Source organism: Gavia stellata, chromosome 1 (genome assembly GCF_030936135.1).
Source record: "Gavia stellata isolate bGavSte3 chromosome 1, bGavSte3.hap2, whole genome shotgun sequence".
Lineage (NCBI taxonomy): Eukaryota > Metazoa > Chordata > Aves > Gaviiformes > Gaviidae > Gavia > Gavia stellata.
In genome coordinates this window covers 4,524,291-4,544,838 of record NC_082594.1, presented here as the reverse complement: position 1 = coordinate 4,544,838, position 20,548 = coordinate 4,524,291, and the positions used below count along the sequence as shown (strand labels likewise).

The window sequence follows — 20,548 nt, the reverse complement described above, 5'->3', positions numbered from 1 at the left end:
GTGTTTCAACTCTACGTGGTGAAAGTTGTTAACATAAAAATGCGGACAGGGTTCTCTGCAACTGGTTTTCAAACTGATACCACTTTGCATCGGTGTCAGTACAAGCGAATTCCTAACGTGTGAATCATTAACGCACACCATGGAATGGCTTTGCGCGATACCTGCGTATTAATCACGAACGTTTGCTCTCGCTTAGGTCTTCATAAATCCCTAGTAGGTCACTGGCCTCCCTGAAATTGCTCTGGGTTTTGGGAAGATCTCTCAAGCGCAGGTTACCGGGACGCAGTTTTCCCTGCGAATGCGCAAAGTGCCTCTAACCCAGGAGAGTCTGCGGGTGAGACTCTCGCTCTCATGCAGTGTAAATTGAGACAGCTCCAGTGCACTGAAAAAGGCAATGCTGGCTGATGCCAGCGCAGAACTGGCCTCTCCGTCCTCCCCTGCTCTCAGCTCCATCACGCACGCCGCGCTGGCAGAGATGGGCGAGCTGATCTGACCGTAGCCAGCGTCTGCGCAGAGATTGCTCAGCGCTTGAATAGGATCAAGCCCTTCCTTTGGGCAGTGAAAAGGTAGAAAAATCTTTTTTAGCCTTTGCGTTTCACTGGCAGAAAAAGAAAAACAAAGCTGTGGAAAAAATATATACCTAACAAATGACATCCTTGTTCTTTAAGGGGTTATTCCCCTCCTTTATGTATTCACAAAGGTGATAAACAACATATGGCTTAACTATGCTGTCCCCATCTTGAAAAGAGGTGTCATGCCTACCTCCCAGAGGCACTGCGAGTTGTAATTACCGCTCTGAAGTGATGCAAGATCCCCGAGCGAGCAGCGTTACATAAAGATTGTTGTTGTTTGACATACAGTAGAGCATCCAGCCAGCGCGGAGTTGTTATTGCACCAGCTACGGCACAAACACGTAAGGAGGGACCGTCCCTGCCCACGGAGGTTGGACAGGCAGGGAGGTTGAGGCAGGGATGAGTGAATGTGCCCGAGCAGGTTTGGGGCAGAGCTGCTGTATAGAGACAGGTCTTGAAAATCCATCCCTGGCAAACAACCCTGAGTTGTATTTTCCTAATCAGTGGGCAGTGTGAGTGTGTCGTGGGCTAGGAGGACCCGGCTTTTATGGGTGCCGTGCCCAGGTTTTGGCTTTTGAGGATGCAGCGAAAGGAGGGTTAGAGCATAATCCTACTCGCAGGGCTGCAGAGGGAATTTTTATTGCTGCCTGAGCTGGGGAGAGGATCAGACTTTTAAATGTACGGTGTTTCTAGATCTGGAAGATGATAGTTCATCTCAGCCAGGGTATAATACGCTGCAATACGAAACCCAGCTTGTCCGCGTGAGACTCCAGTGGCAGTCAAATCCCCTGTCAGTGGGCACTGCTCCATTAGTTAAAAATCAATAACAAAATACGAAGCTTTTATCGATTCCCCTCAATTTTTTTTTTTTACATTTTCTATTTTTTTTCCTCCAGGAGGGTTTTTGCTGTCCCTGGTGTTCGGCTGTCTCTTGCTCAACCTCTTTGTTTTCCTATGGCACCTTCATCTCACGCACCAGCCCCGGAGTGCAGCGGGGCGACGGGCAGCCTCTCCTTTCTGGGGTGAGAAGGGCCTTTTCCATCAAGAAAGAGGAAGGGTCCCGGGGGGGCTGGGGTGATTAAACCTTACAGTGGAGGAGGGGTTTGGTTTTTTTGGCGGGGGGAGACTTTTTGATGAAGGCAGCGCTCAGCTTCGCTGCAGGCGATCACCTGCTGCGGTACGTATGAAGTTTCTGTATAGGTAGCGTATGGGTGCGGGTGGGGGGGGGCAGGAATGAGAGGCAACCCCTCCCGGGCGGCGGGGAGGCCGCCGGGGGCCGGGCAGCCCCTCTTCCCCGCGGGGTTTGTATCTTTAAAGCAGGCTGGCGGGGCGCCGGGCCGGGCGGGAGGCGTGGTGAGCCGGGGAAGGAGCCAGTTTCCTGCTTCCCCGCTCGCAGCCGGGCGGTGGCGGCGGGGGGAGGCGCTCGTCGCCCCCCCCATCCATCCATCCATCCATCCATCTACCCACCCACCCACCCATCCATCCTTCCACCCACCGCCCTCCATGGGCCGGCGCTGCCGGCGCTGAGCGCCGGGAGGCAGCGCCCGGCGGCGCGCCCGGTTGCCGCGATGAGCGGCGGGGAGGTGGTGTGCTCGGGCTGGCTCCGAAAGTCACCGCCGGAGAAGAAGTTACGGAGATACGTAAGTCACAGCCCACCCCTCATCTCATCTCTATCCCCGGCTCCGGGGAAGCCCCGGGCTCTTCCCTTCCACCTCCCCGCCGTCCTCCGGGAGCCGCCGCCCGCCCGGGTGCACCTGCCGCTGCCTCGCCCGGCGCCGCGGAGGCTCGGCGGGGCGGGGGGTGCCCCTTGCCCGGGCGGGGTTGGGGGGGGGGGGGTCGTGGCTCCCCGCTGCTCGGGGCAGGGGGGGTGGGAGCACCTCCGAGCCCGCCCCCCCCCGGCTCGTCCCTGCGGTAGCAGCGCGGTGATGACCGGGGCTGGACCGGGCACCGGGTTCGGGGCAGCTCTTGCTGCGCCCCGGGCTCCCCCGGGACCTGCGGCTGTCACACCCCCTCCTTTGAAGTCGTACCTTTTAGGGGAGGTTGCGAATACCTTTGTCCCAAAGAGTAAAGGTAATAATACATCCTGGATCCCCCCCAACACCCCCATAACGGTCGCTTTCCCCCTCCCCGCGCACAGTTCCTATTAATCATTCAACGTTCAAACCCTTTGAAGATAGCACCAGTAGCGCTTCGATAGCCTTTTGTGTCATTAGCGGCTGAGATCAAACACTTCAAAGAAGTTGTAAAGAGAGGGTCCAAATGCCAGCTCTGTCACATTCCCCGCTCCTTGAAAGAAATAACTGTTCTTTGCGCCCTCCGCCTGACGGTCTCGCCGTGCGCCACGAGCGTTAGAGCTCAGAAACGCGGCTACGTCGAGCTGCCATCCTATGACTCGGCACATCGCTCCCCGGGATGAAGCCGGGGTCCCGCTCCCTGACTCCAGTGACCAACCTCTGCTGGGCTTCGGTTGGCTGGGATGCAGCCTCCGGGAGAGAGCTGGATGCTCTCCCTCCCTAGTGGGGCACTAGCCAAATCGTCCTTTGGTCCCGTTGCTTTTGCCTGCGCGCGTTTTGGGAACGGCAGGCAGAACAAGTGCAGCTGGTGTCCGTCCAGTGCCTGTTATTGATTGATGGAAGCATCGCTGCCTACCCTTGAGAGGGAGGTGTCTGTCTGTAGTCCCCTATCCCAGGCTAGGGCAGGGCCGGAGGGGTATCCCGTTTGTGATCTGGTGTTATTTAGCCTTGTCCAAAATGGGTGCAGCCCCATAGACATCAGCGGTGCCACATCCCTTTGCATTAGACTCTGTCCCCGGTCGCTCTTGGCAATCCTTTCCTCGTGTGCCTGATCTCCTTCAAGGGAGGATCAGGTTGGCCGTGGGATGGAGCTGCGAGGGACTCCGGTTCTTTTGCTCCCTGTCCCCCCAAACGTACTGAGACAAAGGTAAAACTGGGTGTTTACATGGGAAATGTCAAACCCCTAATGTATGTAGGCAGGCTTTGTGGGTGATGGACAGAGTGACTTTGTGCATGCTGAACTGTGGAGGATGCTTTTAGCTTAATGGAGCAAAGCACCTTCCTCCCGCAGAAATCAACTAATTGCTGATCCTGAGTCACCAGTGGCCTTAACTCATCAAACATCATTAGCTCCCCAGCATCTGCCCCATGAAAGGGCGCTCACATCGCCTTCTGAATATCCAGCCTGTGCGCCGGCATTCCAGCAAGAGCTGAATAAATCTGCTAAATGCTCTACATGAGGGTGTGACACGCCAGCGGTTAGCGCTAATTATCGATGTGCATAAGAGTGCTTTTCATCCAGATACATCCCAAAGTGCTTTGCGAGCCACCTATGTTTTCAAAACATCCCCGTTCCCCCAAGAGGAAATGCAGCCGTGCTGAGATGTGCCCGGCCGTCCCACGCAGCCTCCGCGGGGCAGGAAGCGAAGCTGGGCAGATGTCACTCGAGGGGATCTCTGTGCCGGAGCGGTCCCGGCGCTGTGGTCAGTAGGACTTCCCTTCCAGTCACGCCGGTTGCGCCGGCTTCCTGCATCGGTGGCTGGATTTGAAAATGTTGGCCTTAGCTTGGACTGCGTTTCGCTCAGTGGTGCCCCATCCCCTTGCTTTTTAATGCATTATTATGAATATAATAATATTTCTATAACTGCGTTCTGCATTCAGGGTGTTGATGCCTTGATCCAGTTGTTCTCTTCGATAGTGGTTCAGAGCAAGTAGATGTGGTAGAGCCTGAGGCTGATGCTTTGCTCCCCTAAAACCTGCCTTCATCTGCAACAAACCCACGCGGTTGGACTTTGGTTCTCGTGCGCAAAAGGCGAGTTTTCAGCCACCGCGGTGTTACGCCGGCTTTTGTACGGACTCAAAGGGAAGGCGCTGAATCGCTGGCTTTGCCGCTTTCCTTATGCCTTCGGTTTATATTCTGCTTTGAGACCTCGGAGGAGGAATCTCAGGCTGCAGGATGCTGCTAATCGGGTTTGAAGTTCCTGCTCTGGCTGTATTGACACAAGGGAGATGATAGATAGATTTATTTTTTCTTGGACAAGTGCATTTCAAATGTACGTGTCTGCACATGGGTGTGTTGCTGACACTGTCCTTGAAGTGCTGTGCTTTTATAAACCTGGTTTTGTTTTGGTTTTACTTTTCAAGGAGATCCTTGGCAAGAGGGGAAGGTGCTAAATTTTCTTTCTAACTTCGCTCCAGAGTGGTTGGGGAAGGGGACTCTTCTCCACACCTGATCCACGCAGTGTTAATCTGCATTTACGGCAGTACCTGCTTGGTTTCGCTTCAGAGGATTGTGTTTATTGAGACTGTGGGGTATTTTATGTAGGAACTCTTTGTACAATGCTCTGGGAAGTATTGGGGTCAGGAGTTTCTCTTCTGTTGGGGGACATTCAAATGATCAAACGATGACTGCTTCAAGGTTGAGACGAATTGTACCTCTTTTCTGCCTCGTAACTGGGGACAGGGGTTCGTGTAGACCTTAGGCAGTTTGGCCATGATCTTGGATGAGCCCTATAGATGCTACTGCAGTATTGATAATAAAATGTAACCAAACAATTGAAGGTCAAAAGTAATGGAGATACCAAAATACCACCTTCCACCTCCGTTCTGCTCGGGGTGCCAAGCTCCATTGTCCGCTTGCTTGATTTTTTATTTTTCATTTTTCCCAGACAAACACTTTTGTACCTTCATATAATCATAGAATGGTTTGGGTTGGAAGGGACCTTTAAAGGACATCTTCAACCAGATCAGGTTGCTCAGAGCCCCGTCCAATCTGACCTGGAATGTTTCCAGAGATGGGGCATCTACCACCTCTCTGGGCAACCTGGGCCAGTGTTCCACCACTCTCATTGTAAGAAATTCTTCCTTATATCTAGTCCAAATCCACCCTCTTTTAGTTTAAAGCCATTACCCCTTGTCCTGTCGCTACAAGCCCTACTAAAAAGTCTGTCCCCACCTTCTCCCCTTCTGACTTTCATGCAGGGAAGGGTCTCCTTGTACGCAGCCACAAAGCACAGAGCTCTCCTTTAATTCTCCTCCTGGCTCCTCCTTAAAACACCCATGAAAAAAATAAAAAAAACAACCCCAATCCCTAAACAAAACCCTTGGCTTTAGTTGTGTGACCGACGAGCCGAGACCAGTGCATGTCATGCCGGTCTGTACTGACTCACTGTCTCCTGGTGCTCCCTCGCTGGACGTGCCTGTCTGTTGTCTCCCGAGTTAGACGTGGGTTTAGAGTGGTGTTTTGTGTCTGTCCGCTGCCCGGCACAATGGGGCTCAGGGGTGGGCTCTCTGGCAGAAAAGCAATGTAAAAAATAACTGCTGTCGTTGTAGAGGAGCTCTTAGCTTCCTATCATTAAATCAGTGCGCTTTGCCTGTTCATTTATGTACCGTGAAGTCAGACTATTTTCTGTCTGGCTGAGATGTATGTCTACAATTCTGGCTCAAACAAAAGCTTCTCGTCTTGCACTGATTTTACAATCCTTTAGTGCTTTTTTTTTTTTCCCCCCCAGCTGGTTTAACTGGGGGGAGAGTTTGGCTTTGTGCATCAGTGGTCATTTTTACGTCAAGCAGAAGCAGTTTAATTAAGGTCATCAGAAGACCTGCTCCTGCAGAAGAAGTTAAGGGGAGCATAACGGGCTGATTTACTGATCGCAGCCCTATTCCTGGGGGTAACTCCCTGATGAAGGGCTTCTTTTGGTCCCTGAAGTAGATCCTTCATACCCCAACTGAAGATGCCTAGCAAGGATATCCTCATTAAATGAGGATGTAGGATGTGGGCTGAAGTAGAACCACCGGAGCAGAGAAGTCTTAGACTGCTCAGAACATTGGGGTACCAGCTGAGGTTTGGCACGGTGCTCATCGGGATGAAATTTTAGAGCTGGGGGAAAAGGAAGGATATCCCTTTAATTCTGCAGCAAAATACAAAAAAATTGGGTATTAAGCAAAGTGATCTCCTTGTTGTTGTTTTTTTCCTTCTCTCTAAGGGGTTTTAATGGGTAGCTCTCATGTTCAGCTGTGCCATGCCTGATTCAGGATGCTCCCCTCTACCGAAAATAGGAAACGGTTGCAAAGAGTCTGGAGAAAAGTACCAAAAAATGAGCAGAAACCTAGAAAACATGGAAAGACTGAAAGAAATGATGTTGTTTATTCTAGAGATGAGAGAGCTGAGAGGAGAAATAACAGTCCTCGAGTATGTCAAAGGTAGCTGCGAAGGGGAAGGGAGTAAACTGTTCTCCATGGCCGGTGGTGGGAGGCCAAGAAGTGCTGAGCTCAAACTGCAGCAAGGGAAACAAGTGCTAGGAAAAAATTCCTAACCTCTGATTGCCAAAGGAGTGGAGCAGTGGAACAGATGGTTTGGGATGGGCTCGGAGTCTCCATCGGTGGAAGTTTCGAAGAGCAGGTTGGCCCAACAGCGCTTCAGGAGAGCTGATCCTGTTTTGAGGCAGCGGAATAAATTTGACAAATTCTCCAAAAGTCCCTTCCAGTGCTGGTTTAGGTGAATTTATGGATTTTGAGCCTGAACTCGGGAGGGATAGCAAAGAGGCTTTAGGGCACAAATCATGTCAGGTGGATCTGCTGATGGGACTCAGGGAAGTCCTCTGACCCAGGGCAAACACGTTCTTTGTAGAAAGCTTTGACAGCACTGAACTCCCATGACTTTGCATCTTATTCCACCTGTCAAGCTGCCTTCCTGCACCCTGCTCCGCCCATGTAATCTCCAGGCTTGATTCAAAAAGACCATCAGACGTTTTCGCTGTTGTCATCTGCCCCATGATTCAGAGGAGGGGATGAACACTTGCTCCACCGGAGAAGGTTTTGCAGGTCAGGGGGTGCATTTCCCTTGCAAGAGCAGTGCCCGCCAGCACTCCTGCAGCACCGCCTCTCTTGTGCAATGCTAGGTCACGCTCCGTAACTTGTTTCTCTGCTGCATCATTGCTGATGAGTCAAAATACACAACCTCTTCCCTGCAACCTTCTCTCAGGGTCATTTTGTTTGGGTGTGGGGATGCGTTCCTTTGCCCACTGTAACATTTTCCGGGAAAGGTCAGATGGTATATTGTCATTACGATACTCTTGAGCTAATAACTTGCAGCTACTTGAAGGATAGTTATGGGGATGATGGAATCAAACTCTTCTCGGTTGTAGCAGGTGACAAAATAAGGGGCAACAACCACAAACCAGCTTTGGAGGTTCAGGCTGGGTCTTGGGGAAGCTCCTTCAGTAGGAGGGTCGTGGTATAGAGGAAAAGGTTTCCGCAGAGGCTGCAGCGTCTTAGTCTTTGGAGGTTTTCAAGACTTGGCTAGAGAAAATCCCAGCTGACCTGATCTAGTCACACCTCAAATGCAAGGTTGGACTAGAGACCTCCCGAGGTGCCTCCAACCCAACATTTCTGATACCTCTGTGGCATAGTGCAGCGTGGAGCCACAATCTGGGAAGCAATAGAGCTGCTTTAGCCCAGCTCCCCGTGCAGGTGATTAGTCCTTGTTTTGTTTTCTACCAACACAAACAACCCAGGAGAAGCGCTGTGCTAGGGCAGCTCTTCAGCTGCTGAAACTCAAACTGGTTTGGTTAGGGCTAACCCGCGTGTCTTCCGGAGGCGTTGCATCGATTGAGTTGGACATACCCGTAGAGGTAAGGCGTCCGCATGTTGTGTGGAGAATGAAATGGGTGTATTTTCCTGGCGCTTTGGCTTTGCTGAGACAGCTTGAGTGAATCTTCAGCTGTCTGTCGTGACTTCAGAGCTGGCCGATGGTCCTGGCAAAGTCCATGGTGGATGTAAAAGATTGATGGTGGCAAAGCACAGGTTGAACTTAAGAAAGACAAACAATACTTAAGGAAAGTGTAAGAGGAAGCTGGCTTCATTTCTCTTTGGAAGAGAGCAGAAGTGATACTGAAACCCTTTTTTATTTTTTTCTCTTTTAGCAAGTGTCAGATACAAGAAGTGATGTAATAGTGTTTACCAGACTGAAGCACATAATTTATAGTGGTGACTCAAAGGCAGAGCAAATATTATTTATTTGGATTACAGTAGCAGCTGAGGCAACTGGGATTGGGGCTCAATGTGCTGGGTGTTTAGTGAGACCACATCTGCCCTGAAGGGTCTGGTCAGATGGGGAAACCGAGGCATGGAGCAAGTCAGCGGTTTGGCTGCACTTATGTTCAGGGTCATTCCCACAGCTGGGAACTCAACTTGGCTTTATCGCTTCTACCTGAGCCAGGGGTTTCCGAGCTGCTCGCAGGCTGCTGGGGATGTGTGAAGCTGCGGCAAGTGATTGCAAGTGGTCGGCAGAAGTACATAGTACTTCCAGCAGGGATTTAGACGGCGGGAGTGCCAAGGTCATCTGGGGGCTCTCCGAGATGAGTTGATCCAAAAGATTTGGAAATTACTGATTTTAATATAAACCGCCCTTCCTTTCAGTACTCCTTTCAAGTCTTTAAAGTCTCACTTCCCTATCGTAATGCTTAGGTGGATCTTACAGCACCTAACAGTGCTGTAACTGTTGGTGACAAAGGGTATTTATCCCTATCTCAGGAGGTGGAAGAAATGAGGAAGAGAGACTTTGATTTACTCCAGGGTGCGCAGAGAGCAGCAAGAGAGCTGAAACAGGTTTCTGAATGGGTGTCGCTGCTGTTCTGCATGGCCTCTCCTTCACATCTCAGCCCTTCTCTATCGGATAGTCCCATCCTGCCAAGGATTTGGGCAAAAAAAGGTTAAGTCCAGGATCAACAATATGCAAATGCTTATTATCGCACACCGTCCTTTGGCTGGGTGATGTTCTGGAATTTTAATTGTGGCACACCTAGACATATCGTTCGGCTGAGAGGCATCATGTAAATACAGGCTGTTGTGATTTCCGTATCCGGAGTTGCGAGCGGGAAGCCTGGCTCTGCCCCCGGGGCTGTTGAGAGCCTGGCCCATGCCATCAGCTGGGGCACCTGGTTCCGGAGAGGCTCCCAAAGCTGCTGAGCATCCAGAAAGTCTTCTGGAGCATCCTGGACCTCTGCTATGGTCACTGAGCAGCATCTACAGCAGCGCTCCTCATGCGGATGAATAAGCTAGGAGCAGACTTGCCCTCCAAAGTTTCATTTGGCATCTCCACAGTCTAGCGCTGGCTCCTGTAATTCTGTTTAAATAATAAAAATAGCTTGAGAAAAAAAATCCTCAGTCTTGTTTGTACATCAGATGATCTCTGTGCCTTGTCTCTGGTCCTTCCCCAGCACATAGCGCTGCGGGCTTGAAAAGAGCTGAGCAGGGAGAGGCTGGGTTGGGTTTTTGTTTGCCTTTTCCAGTCTCTCATCCCAGCTGAGAAGGTATCAGTGTTAGAAACCACTTGTTTACACCCTTGCACACCTCTATGTTAATATCCCACCCTGGCTGGATGCTTTTAGGCAAAAGCTTTCAGAGTTGCTGGCCTGGAAATGCCGGTGTGAAGTGGTTCAGGCCTCGCTCTCGCAGAGGGACGGGTGGGTTTGCTCCTCCTTGGGCTTTTCTGTCTGAATCTGGAGAAATTGGATCAGCACCTGAACACCTTGCTGCCAAGTGAAACCAGCTTTGTGGTTATCGCAGGTTAAACCAGCAGCAAATTGGCAGTGAACGCGGGAGGCTGTATAGATGCAGTCAGTGTAGAGCATCCCTTTTCTTTCTTATTCATGATTAGCAACAGAAAAAGCAAATATTCAGCATGTGAAATCGCAGAGAACAGACCTGAGACCTCAAGAAGCGATCCAGGCCATGTGCACGCCTCCAGGCAAACACGCTTGCACTTAAGGTATGCCTGCAACGACCTGGTTTTACAATGTACAAAGAGGAATTCCTCAAGGTCAGCATGCAAACCTGCATGGTGCAGTCGTACGTATGTCATCAGTCATATCTAACCATACAGCAATTTAAATATGTGCTGTGTTTCCATTTAAAAAAATAAATCAAAACCAATAAATAAATAAAAATCAGCCTCCGTCCAAAAAAAGCTCGTAGTCGTCTTTAGCTTGCAAGCTGTGCCTTTAAAGAACGGGAGGAAAATATGAGCGCTGGAAGCATATGTTTCTTGCTGTGCAAGATAGCCAGCGGTGCCTGTTTCTCCAATGAATCTGGAATAATTTGACGCCAGCAACCTGGGGGGGGGGAGGGATTTCATCTCTGGTTTTGTCTTTTCGGTTCCTTTTTTTTTCTGAGCTCTTGCGCAGTTTTCCTGGAGAAGGTTAGGATCTGGGAAATCTTGCATCAGACTTGTCTGCGTTACGCTAATACCTAGAAATGAACTCCTCCGTCCAAATGTGAATATTCTCACCCCAAAATGATGCTTGTTCAGGATAGGAGATTCACTCTTGGGCCAGAAATGGGACATTTCTGTTGATAGTTTAAATCTGGCTTTGAGGCAGGACCAGTTGAGAATAGCTCTTAGACATTTCTGTATTAAGCGTTCAGATTGCTTCTTCCTTTCCGTTGCTCGGAAAACTTTTCCATCTCTGCCTCCTCTGGACTCTTCTTCACATGGCCTTTAAATTTTTAAATCTGGTATGTTTGGTCTCTCTTTTTTTCTGTAATCTATTGACAGAAATATCTTCTGGTTGGTTTTTTTTTTTATTATTTATTATTTCTTTTGCTTCCCAATGCCTTTTGGTCACATCCAAAATATTTCCATTGTGTCTCCTGGATCTAAGATGCTGTCCTAGTAGCGTCTCAGTACTTGTTACTCATGTTATTCCATTTAAACCTGGTGTTTTCCAAAGGCGTTTGCTTTGGAAGGCATTTAGACAACTCTTTGGTAGAGTTCCAGCTCCTGCATCCATATGGTAAGATGGAAATAACATTTTGAGTCAAAGATTTGTGGTCTTTTGAATTTTGTAGATTTTAAGCTATTAAGTTTTGCTGATGATCACAGCTGCTGCCTCGCCCGTTCAGGTTCCTCGCTGACCTTCTGAACATCCCCGTGGACTTTCGTGTGGCTGCCAAAGGATGCAAGTTGACTTGCTAATCAAACTCCTTGGCCACTTAACATAATACCCAAACGGGGATTATGTCTCGTTTCCAAAACTGATTAGTAAACCTTCCTTTCCCTTTTTGGGTGAGTTGGAGGTGTTTTCTAAATTTTCGGCTTCAAAGAGCTGTGTCACGCATACATTGTAGGTCTGGCACTGTGTGCTGCTGTTGAACTGGGCGATACTTATGTTTGTCTGCATTTTTTTATCTCATAGTAATGTCAGTAATCATGCTAAATGGGGTTATTAGTCATTGCTACCAATCTGTTCTGCAGATCTTCATCCAGGTACTTATTTAAGCATCTTTTGAGTTTTTTGTTGTTTATTTGTAGGGGGGCTATGTGGTTTTTGACTGCTCCCTGCTTGCTCTTGGCTTGAAACAGTGCCCCATGGAAAAGGGAAGATTGGCTATGTAATTCAGCTCAGGGTTTCAGTACTCTTTAGTTGCCTCTCCCTTGCAAAGCCCCACTCATCGCCCCTACAGAGGCCACCTCGGCACCTCCAGATCTCCTTCCTTCCCACCCCGCTTCGACATGGATGCTGTGCCTGAGAGCCATCCAGCACAGGAAGGGGCAAACACAATAAATGCCCCTTCTGGCTTATTGACAGCAGAAAATAGCCACTCTGCTTCCATGCCATCCACCCCGCACACAGCTCCTTTGATTCTGGGTCTCTGTGGTGTTCCTAAATATCTCCCTCCAGATAGGAAGCTCCCAGGAAAACCTCATTTGCTTTGACCCAAGAAGAATCGATGACTTGAGGCTTGTGTTCTCTCTCCCTCTTGCCTTCCCTGCCTCCCTCGCCCACTGTCCACCGCCCATAACGTCAGACCGGAGTTTCCAGCAGGGCGATGGGGAATAGAAGGGCTCATTGTTTCGGGGGTCAGGGCGCGGGGCCGGGGTGGCAGGAGAGAGGGGAGTGGAGCTGGCGGCTGAGCCCTGCTGCTACCTCCAGCCCAGTCTTACATTATCCATACTGGCAGCCGTGCAGACAGTGAGCGGTTTGTGATTGTGGCAGGCTTAAAGCCTTTGAGGGAGGGGAATAAATAAAATAAATGAAAGGGGGAAAAAAAAAAAAAAGAAGAAAGGTAGAAGAAATGGGATGTGAGGAATGACAAGGAGTGTATGGTGTCCTCCTGGCTGTGCCAAGGGGAAGGAGATGCCGAGAAATGATGCAGGCTGGTCCCTGCAGGAGTCTAGAAACTGGAGATTGAGGTTTGAACCTAGCCCTGACCGTATGGATCCCTCTCTGAGCCCTCTGCATGCACGGAGTGAGGCAGGACAGGGAGCGGGGAGTTTTCCTGCCAGCCATCAGGACTTTATCCTGCAGCAATGTGTGTGTGGGTGGACCCCTGACACCAGACTCTTTGGAGAAGGGTGACAAGAGTGATTAGGAGCCTGGGAAAGCTTTACACGACAGGCCTCCAAAACAGCGAGGGACGGCCACCTTCCAAAGAAAGTAAGTGAGAAAGTGCCCTGATAAAAGCCCACAGGGCTGCCATCCATGCCAGGGCGGGGGGGGGCAGCATTTTCGCTTGGCTTGTGGTACTTCTTATGGGAGCACACCAGGGTCCTTCTCCCAGGAGGTGGCCCAAAGTGTTTGGCACATCACCAAAGAGAGGGGGGTCCCACCCCGTCACCTGAAGCCGCTCTTGGAGAGGTGAGATTTGCACTCGGGAGAGGTGATCAGATGTTTCTGATCCCTCAGTATCGAACGTAGAAGGGGAGCTAGTCACAGATGTTAAAGCTTGTAAGATCTTTTTGTTTCTGCATCCTTCAGCACGTTCTGCCTTCACTAGGGATGTGCAATGGGGGAGAAATGTGCCTCGTCCTACTGAGTCTGAATTTGCACCTTTTAAAGGAGATGAAACATGAGTAATGCAAATATCTGCAATAGTGGAAGTTGATACCATGAAGAAAACCCTGGACAGGAACAAAATTGGTGTTTTGAGGTTTAAACCAGTCAAACAGTTGAGGACAGGTCTTTCCTAGTGGCAGGGCTCCCTCCGCCTGCCTTTTCAGAGAGTTTCCACCCGCAATGGGGTGTGCTTTGTTCCGAGACTAGCTAGATTCAGCACCATATCCATAGAGTTGCTCCCAAAGTCGTGTTTTGAGCTCCTGTCTTGCACTCTCTTCAAAGTCAACCTGAGGGAGGGCCTGAAAGGATCAGGCCGTTGTCTCAAACACTTGCAAAACACGTTGGCTGAGGCTTCGACTGGGAATCAATCAATACGCTCTTTTTAGCATCAAATCGGTACAGCCAGCTGGCGTGCAGACGGGCTGATGTATCATGTGCTGTCACGGGGAGGTGTGCCGAGGAGCGAGGTTTGAAGGCAGAGTCACGTGTAGAGAAGAAGGTTGTCTGCAGGGTTTTTTTTAATACCGAAGGCGCTCCACGTGCAGCAGAAGGCAGGGCGTCTTGCAAGTTGGTGTCATGGATGGTGCTTCACAAAAGACTCTATGCTCAGTAGTGTGTATTAGATGTTCACAGTGGAGCTAAAAATGAGTATTTGTCTTGGGGCAGATGGAAACTGGACCTCGTGCATTGGTCTGGGTTGGAACTGAAAAAGGGATGTAAAGCAAATTCTGTCCCGTGCTACGCGTAGGATATTTATGAAGCTTTTTGTTTGAGTTTTTAGTTAACTAGGGTGTTCGATGAAAATGTCTGTTTGTGATGTTTCTCTGTCCAGCCTGCTTCTTGGAAGAGTCTTCCATGACCCACTCGATGCTGTTAAATGCTCTCATTAAGGCTAGGTGAGGTGAAGCATGGACCTGCTGCTCTGATGCGCTCTTGATTTCAGATAGGATCAAGTTGTTGAGTACCACTTGGGGATGAGAAGCTTCAAGATTTGCATTTGTAATTAAGAAGAGCTTTTAAAGCCTATTCTTTGCATTTCTTTGTACCTGAAGCCTCCCACTAACCAACCGTAGCTTGGATTGTGGAGGAAGGTGAGAAGCCAGAACAACGTGTTTGGGGTTTATGTGCTCCCCTCTGCTGCGTGCATTACTGCTGAATCAGCTGTAATTTAGGCAAGGTTTAACCTTCTTTTTTCAGTGTGGAAGGGCCTGGTCAAAACCTTGGATTTGTTTCCTTCAAAGCATGGGAGAGTTTTGACTAATTCTATATATTTTTAAAAAAGTAAAATATCAGTTTGCTAGAAACCCAGACACCAAAGCATGATCAGAAACACAGCTGCAGTGCTCTCCAAGTTGTATCATCTCAGACGTCCATTCGCGGTCAGTGTATATTCCTGGATATTATCATATCTGCTTCTCCCATTTTCTTACCTTTATCCTTTTGTATCCGAAGCCAAGTGGAGTGGGCTGGGCTTGGGTTCATTTTCTTCCCCCCAAGCTTTGGTCCTTGCACTTTCAACTCTCTCACTAATGTTCATCTGCCTGCCCTGAATATTCCAGGGTCTTGGCATTCTAGCACCGAAGTGGATTGCAAACACAAATGATTTTAGCTTTGCACATCCCAGCAGAGCAAAGAGTTGGTGCAAGGGGTTGGACAGTCAATGGGTTTCTGACCTTTCCACCCTTGTGCTGCCAGGTTGCTTGCTGGACTCTTGGGTCTTTGCTGTCCCTGCTATATAAATAGGAAATTAAAGTGTACAGGGATTAAGTGAATCTTTGAGGGTCTGCAACAAGTCCATCGTAGAGCTGGGAACCAGACACCAACATCCTTCAGCCTCATCTTCATCTTTCTTACCTATTTCAAAGCTGCATCCTGGCATGCTCTGTCCCTGCAGTCTCGTGTTGAGAAAGTCCAGGTTTTCTAAGCCAAGTTCACCTCGTGTGTGCCTTGCCTTGAAGTCCATCGGATAAGGTTAGGAGTGAATTCAGCCTATTTAAAAACTCAGTCCGGCTGCCAGACAGGAAAATCTGATGAGCGGAAAGTCAATCAGACGTGGGAAAGGAGGGGGAAAAGGCGAGCAGTTATTGCCGGCGCTGTGTTCATTGTGGGCTTGGCAGTGGGTTTGTGCCACATTGCAAAAATCAGTGGATTTGCTGTGTTTTGGGAGTAAGCACGTGGCAGTGCACATGTGTGTGCTGGTAGGTGAACTTGGTTGGGTAATAAGAGTAAATCTTGCTCTGCTTTTGAGAGGCTGGGACTAAAACATGGTATAACAGCGATGCGTATAATTTTGTATGGTGAGCCGGTAATTTACTGTGCTGTTTTGGCCATCAGCGCAACAGCTAGAGGCTGTTAAGATAATTTAGTGGAGGTTTGTGGTTATAAATATGTTTCCATCGTGACTAAGGATTCTAATAGATACTAAATTCAGCCAAGGGGTTTTTAGTATTTTATTTTTTTTTATTGCATATTCCCCAGTGTTTCTGTTTTGACTTGTTAATCTTAAGGAATAAGCTGAAGGATGGCTATTAAATGTTTTTTAACGTATAAAATAGGAGTTGTAAAAGAAAAAACAACAACACTGGACGATGCAATTAATTTAGTGTAATCCAGTTGTTCGGCAGTGGGGTTTGGGGATGTCCTACTCTTGGCTGCTGATACTACAGGTGTGTTGGGTGATATGCAAAGCAATTGTAATGAAATTCTTTGTCATACACATGTTTTTCACTTGAAATATTTTGGGTAAAAGGGAAAATAGTCTTCTCCATCCATCATGGCTTCATGCAAGATAAGTTGTGCAAAATTAAGAACCAATGTTTGAAATCTAAACACAACTGCATCCAAGTGTCAAGGTGCCCACATATAAGCTTGGAACCTCAAAAACCCCCAGGACCTTAGCCATGGATTTCCAGCCATGTCCTTCATCCATACAAAACCTCCGCCTCTGAGAAGCAGACAGTGTGAGAAGCGATGTGATCTGCTGTGGGAATGCCTCGGCTCTCCTACTCTGCTGTCTTAATCCGAATAATAACAACAAAATGTTTGAAGGCTTAGTTTGGAATTGGATAGCTCTCCAAAAATAGGCTCTCCCTGGAGATATCTCCTACTTCCTGCTGGGCTGGAAAAGCTGTGCTGACAGCCTTTGCACTTGGATATTTAGGCATCTCCTGGAACCTAGAGCATGAAGGAATGCAAAATAATAGAGGAAATCAGTTGAACTTGTTAAATTTCAGAAGAACGTTTGGTTTGAGCTTTGGAAAGTGTTCCCCCCCCCACAGTCCTCCTGCGTAGAAAGGCACCTGAGCCAAACCCCAATATTTACAAATGCTTTTGAGATCTTCCAGGTTTTGGAGCTCAAAAGTTTTTGAGATCTTTCAGGCTAGACTGTCTTTCTCTAAATAATAGATCTTGACTTGTATGCATCTGAGGTCCTGGAAAGTGTGGACCCCAAACAGAGGTCCTTGCATCCAGAGCTGTGTTGGCTCCAGCTCCATCTTCATGTGCTCAGAAGTGAGGGAAGGCATTGCATTTTTAAAAAAAACCAACAAACTTCTGTTATTTTGTTATGTTGGAAGGTCTCTGACAGTCTCAAGTAACAGCTGATACCATCTGGTGTATCTTAGGAGTTTGTCATCGGGAGCTTTATCTCCACTCGCCTTCGGGACGATGGGCTGAGCCTGGAGGCGGCAGGCTCGGAGGATTCCTCTCCGCAACTCTCTGCAGGCTGCATGTTTTGGTACCCTCATCTTTCCATTTTATTTTAGTCTTCCTTTCTCCTTTTCATCTAATTCCTAACATTTAAGGGGTTGTCAGCAGGAATCCACTTTTCCCAGCGTGTGACTTGTGTTTTGCTCGCTGAGGACCTGGTTTTATGGCACTGAGTAGAGCCACCTCTGCAAGTCCGTCTTAGGATGAGTAGGAATGAGTACGGAAAGGCTAACATGGCTATCCCCATGCTGCAGAGCATCCCAGAAATCCACCCGGAACCTCTACCTCGACACACAGCCGTGCCACAAGGAGCATCCCCCCATTCCAAGCAGGACTCCACAAAACCAAGGTCAAGGTATAAAAAAGCAGTATTATTAACCTGATTTGACGCATGGCAAGCCTGGGCTTGGGAAGCTGGAAAAATCTATAGTTCCAAAGTGGTTGATTAGGGATTTTAGTGTGAAACTCTTTCCTCCATCCTCCCGCTTTAAGGTTTCCACAGGGATTACTGGGACGATGCGGGCGGCTTGTATTTCACCCTGCTGTCTCCCCAGCCACCCCAGCACCAGCTCTAAAACCCGTGTCAGGAACAGAAGTTCAGAAACACAGTCTCAACCTTTCCCGGCTTGTTTTTCCCATCTGTTTTTAACAGCATGTTCTTGCCACTTGGACCTCTCTGGGCTCAATCTTGTGATCCCTGATGTAGTATGACATTTCCAGTTTATTAGGAATGCTTTTGTTTATTTGCTGGGTGGGTTTTTTTTTCTTTCTTTTTTTTTTCCTTTTCCCTAGGTTGTGTGGAGGCTTTCTGCCTCGGCTGCCAATACAAACGTCCCCTCCGTGCCGGGAGGTGCCACCCACACCCGTCCTCTCTGAAATCAGGACAGTTATCTCAGCAGTTGCAAGTCCTTTGAGTGGTTTGGGGGGTCTTATTAAACAAAAAGGAAGGCTGATTAATTTTTTCTGTCCTTTTCTACCATTTCGTGATAAAAAGCCAGGTCCTAGAGCGCTGAAGCAAATGAGTTTTTAAAAATCAGTCATCTTTTTTTTAACTTGCTTAATGAAGACCAGCAAGAAGGTACTAAGGGCTTGAGTTTGCGGGTGGTGTTTTCAGTTTACCCAGCCTGTCTCTGTTTTTCTTAGCAGATTGAGTTTACTGCCTGTTGCGTGCAAGTGTGAGTTTGCTTCTAAGCTGAAGGTGGCTGGACCAGCCTTCACATTGCCCCGTTTTTCCATTTTGCATAGAAATCACCACGCTTCCCTCCAGTGCTGGACAAATATCATCAGCAGATGAGTATCAATGCCAGGGCAATATTGGGATAGTGGTTCAGCTCTGCCCATAGCGCGCTGCTTTCTATAACCTACGTGTCCTTCTCTAAAACCTCCTTTGTTCTCCTTGAAATAAATCAAGTGATACCTTTCGGAGACCTGTTTTCAGTTCCCGGCTGACATAAATCCCACTGTAAGACTTCAAAGATGCTTAGCTGCTTTTTTAAAAATACTTTCAGCTGTACCGTACCAGTCCATGAAGCACGTGGTGGTGTGAGAAACTGCAGTCTGTGGGGTGTTTCATGGGGGGTTGCATCCAAAAAGCATGTTTTAAATTGACAGGAGAGTCCTGTGAGCATCCAGCTGTGGGAGGACAGGGCTGGCAGTGGCGTGGGCTCTCATGCACCTTGCTGGAGCTGCCAGCCCTTGCACCATGAGAACCAGGTGCTCCAAGTCATCTTCCTGGCCTGGGGCGAGGAAGACATGGGGAGCGGATTGTGCATCTCTGTCAGGCTTGTATTTATTAAACTGAACCGAATTTCAACTGCATTCCTAAGCTGGGAGGGTAAATCCAGCAACAAGCCTGCAGTAGAGATGAGGCTGATTCATTCTGGGTTGGTTCAGCCTGCACTTCAGTACAGCTTCAGGACCAAATCTTTGGTTGCTGTGACCTGTAAAGGATCCTTTGATCAAGTGAAGGTGCTGCTGAATCCCTCTCCTACACCTGTGGTCCTGTACAAACGCAACCCACAGTCACCGTCATTTGCTCAACGTGTAGGAAATCTTTGTTCTTTGCCATCAGAATTTGGGTCCGTAACCATAAGGGTTTGCAACCAAAAATCATTTACATAGTCAAAACTACCCAAAAAAGCTCGGAAAGTCCCGGGGAGCTCAGAACTGCTGTGTCTGCTTTTTGATTCTTTAAACGTTGGCCTTGCCGGGAAAGCAGAGATCCCCCCGGAGACCCCGCGACTCTGATTGCTTCCAGCCAAGCAGCAGGAGCATGTTTCTGTCCAGTGAATCTGGTTTCTGCATCAGCTTTCCCAGAGACCAGCCTTCATGTCGCTCCGTCTTTCCATTTTGCGTAGAAATCGTCGCACTTCCCTCCAGCGCTGGAGAAATACTATCAACAGATGAGTATCGATGCCAGAACAATATTTGCTCTAAGGCAAAATGAGCTTTTTAATATCCTTCCCCAAATTAACTGGAGTCCGTGCCTGCTCCTGGGGATCGCCTGGGACATGCTTTGGGCAGCATCTGCCCAAGGACGGTCCCAAAGATCTCACCTCCTCCCGTGCAGATTAAGATTTGCTGGTACCCAGCATTAAACAGTGTCAAGGTGAACCTCATCTTCCTGTTGCATTAATTAATCTTGTTTAATGGCAGATGCCGTGAAAATAAAAGGAACCAGCTGTAAGAAGGACTGATTGCAAGTGCAGATGCTTTGGAGCAGGGTCAGGGGGACAAGCTGCATGTGGCAGCCGGTCTTTAACTGTGTGCCCTGTCCAGATTCACAACTGAGGCATATAGAGGATAAGACACCAGGCAGCACCAGACCGCTTGGATGGATTCATCCGACTTGTTGCGATACGCTGAATTAGCCTTTATGGGTTTATTTTTAACATTGGGGAAGGCCTTGTCTGCTGGAAATAAAATTGATCGATATGCGCTCGGGCTCCTCGTCTGGCTTGAAATGGCTTCGTGATGGATATGCATTGCAGAGCCCTTGACCGTCGCCATCCGCGGGCGCTCGGGGGGGATGAGGATGGGGCGGATGCTGCTGAGCCTGAGTGGAATTTGGCCTCTGGGGGCTTTTGCCCCTGGGGTGCCAGGGTTTCGTGCCTGCTTGGGGCCAGCTTTCATCCTGCAGCAGGATATTGAAAATAATAGGGTTTTCTCATCCTCGTGGCTGTTTTATGAGCCAGCCTCTAACAGTGTCCCTGTTTCCCCAGGGGAAGCGGCTGCTAATTTTTTTCTTCACTTGTTAGACTTGCCATGGGTCTCCCTGCCAGAGGATTTCTGAACAAGGTTTTCAATATTCATAGACTTAACTACATCATGAAAAAGGGGCCATTAGTTCCTCCAGTTTGATCTCAGATCATTAACTCCACGCTACTGCTTTCCTTTGCCATCTTTTATTCTCCTTGTC

The 20,548-nt window shown here is 48.7% G+C and overlaps 1 protein-coding gene across 1 annotated transcript in view; it reads left to right on the top strand.

The window, feature by feature from the left end:
• Positions 1-2,157: 2,157 nt before the first annotated feature.
• Positions 2,158-20,548, top strand: part of GAB2 (GRB2 associated binding protein 2) — a 90,487-nt gene continuing 72,096 nt past the window's right edge. The window contains exon 1 of the mRNA XM_059821772.1: positions 2,158-2,212. The gene's annotated coding sequence lies outside the window, so the exon portion shown is untranslated. The remainder of the gene's footprint in view (positions 2,213-20,548) is intronic.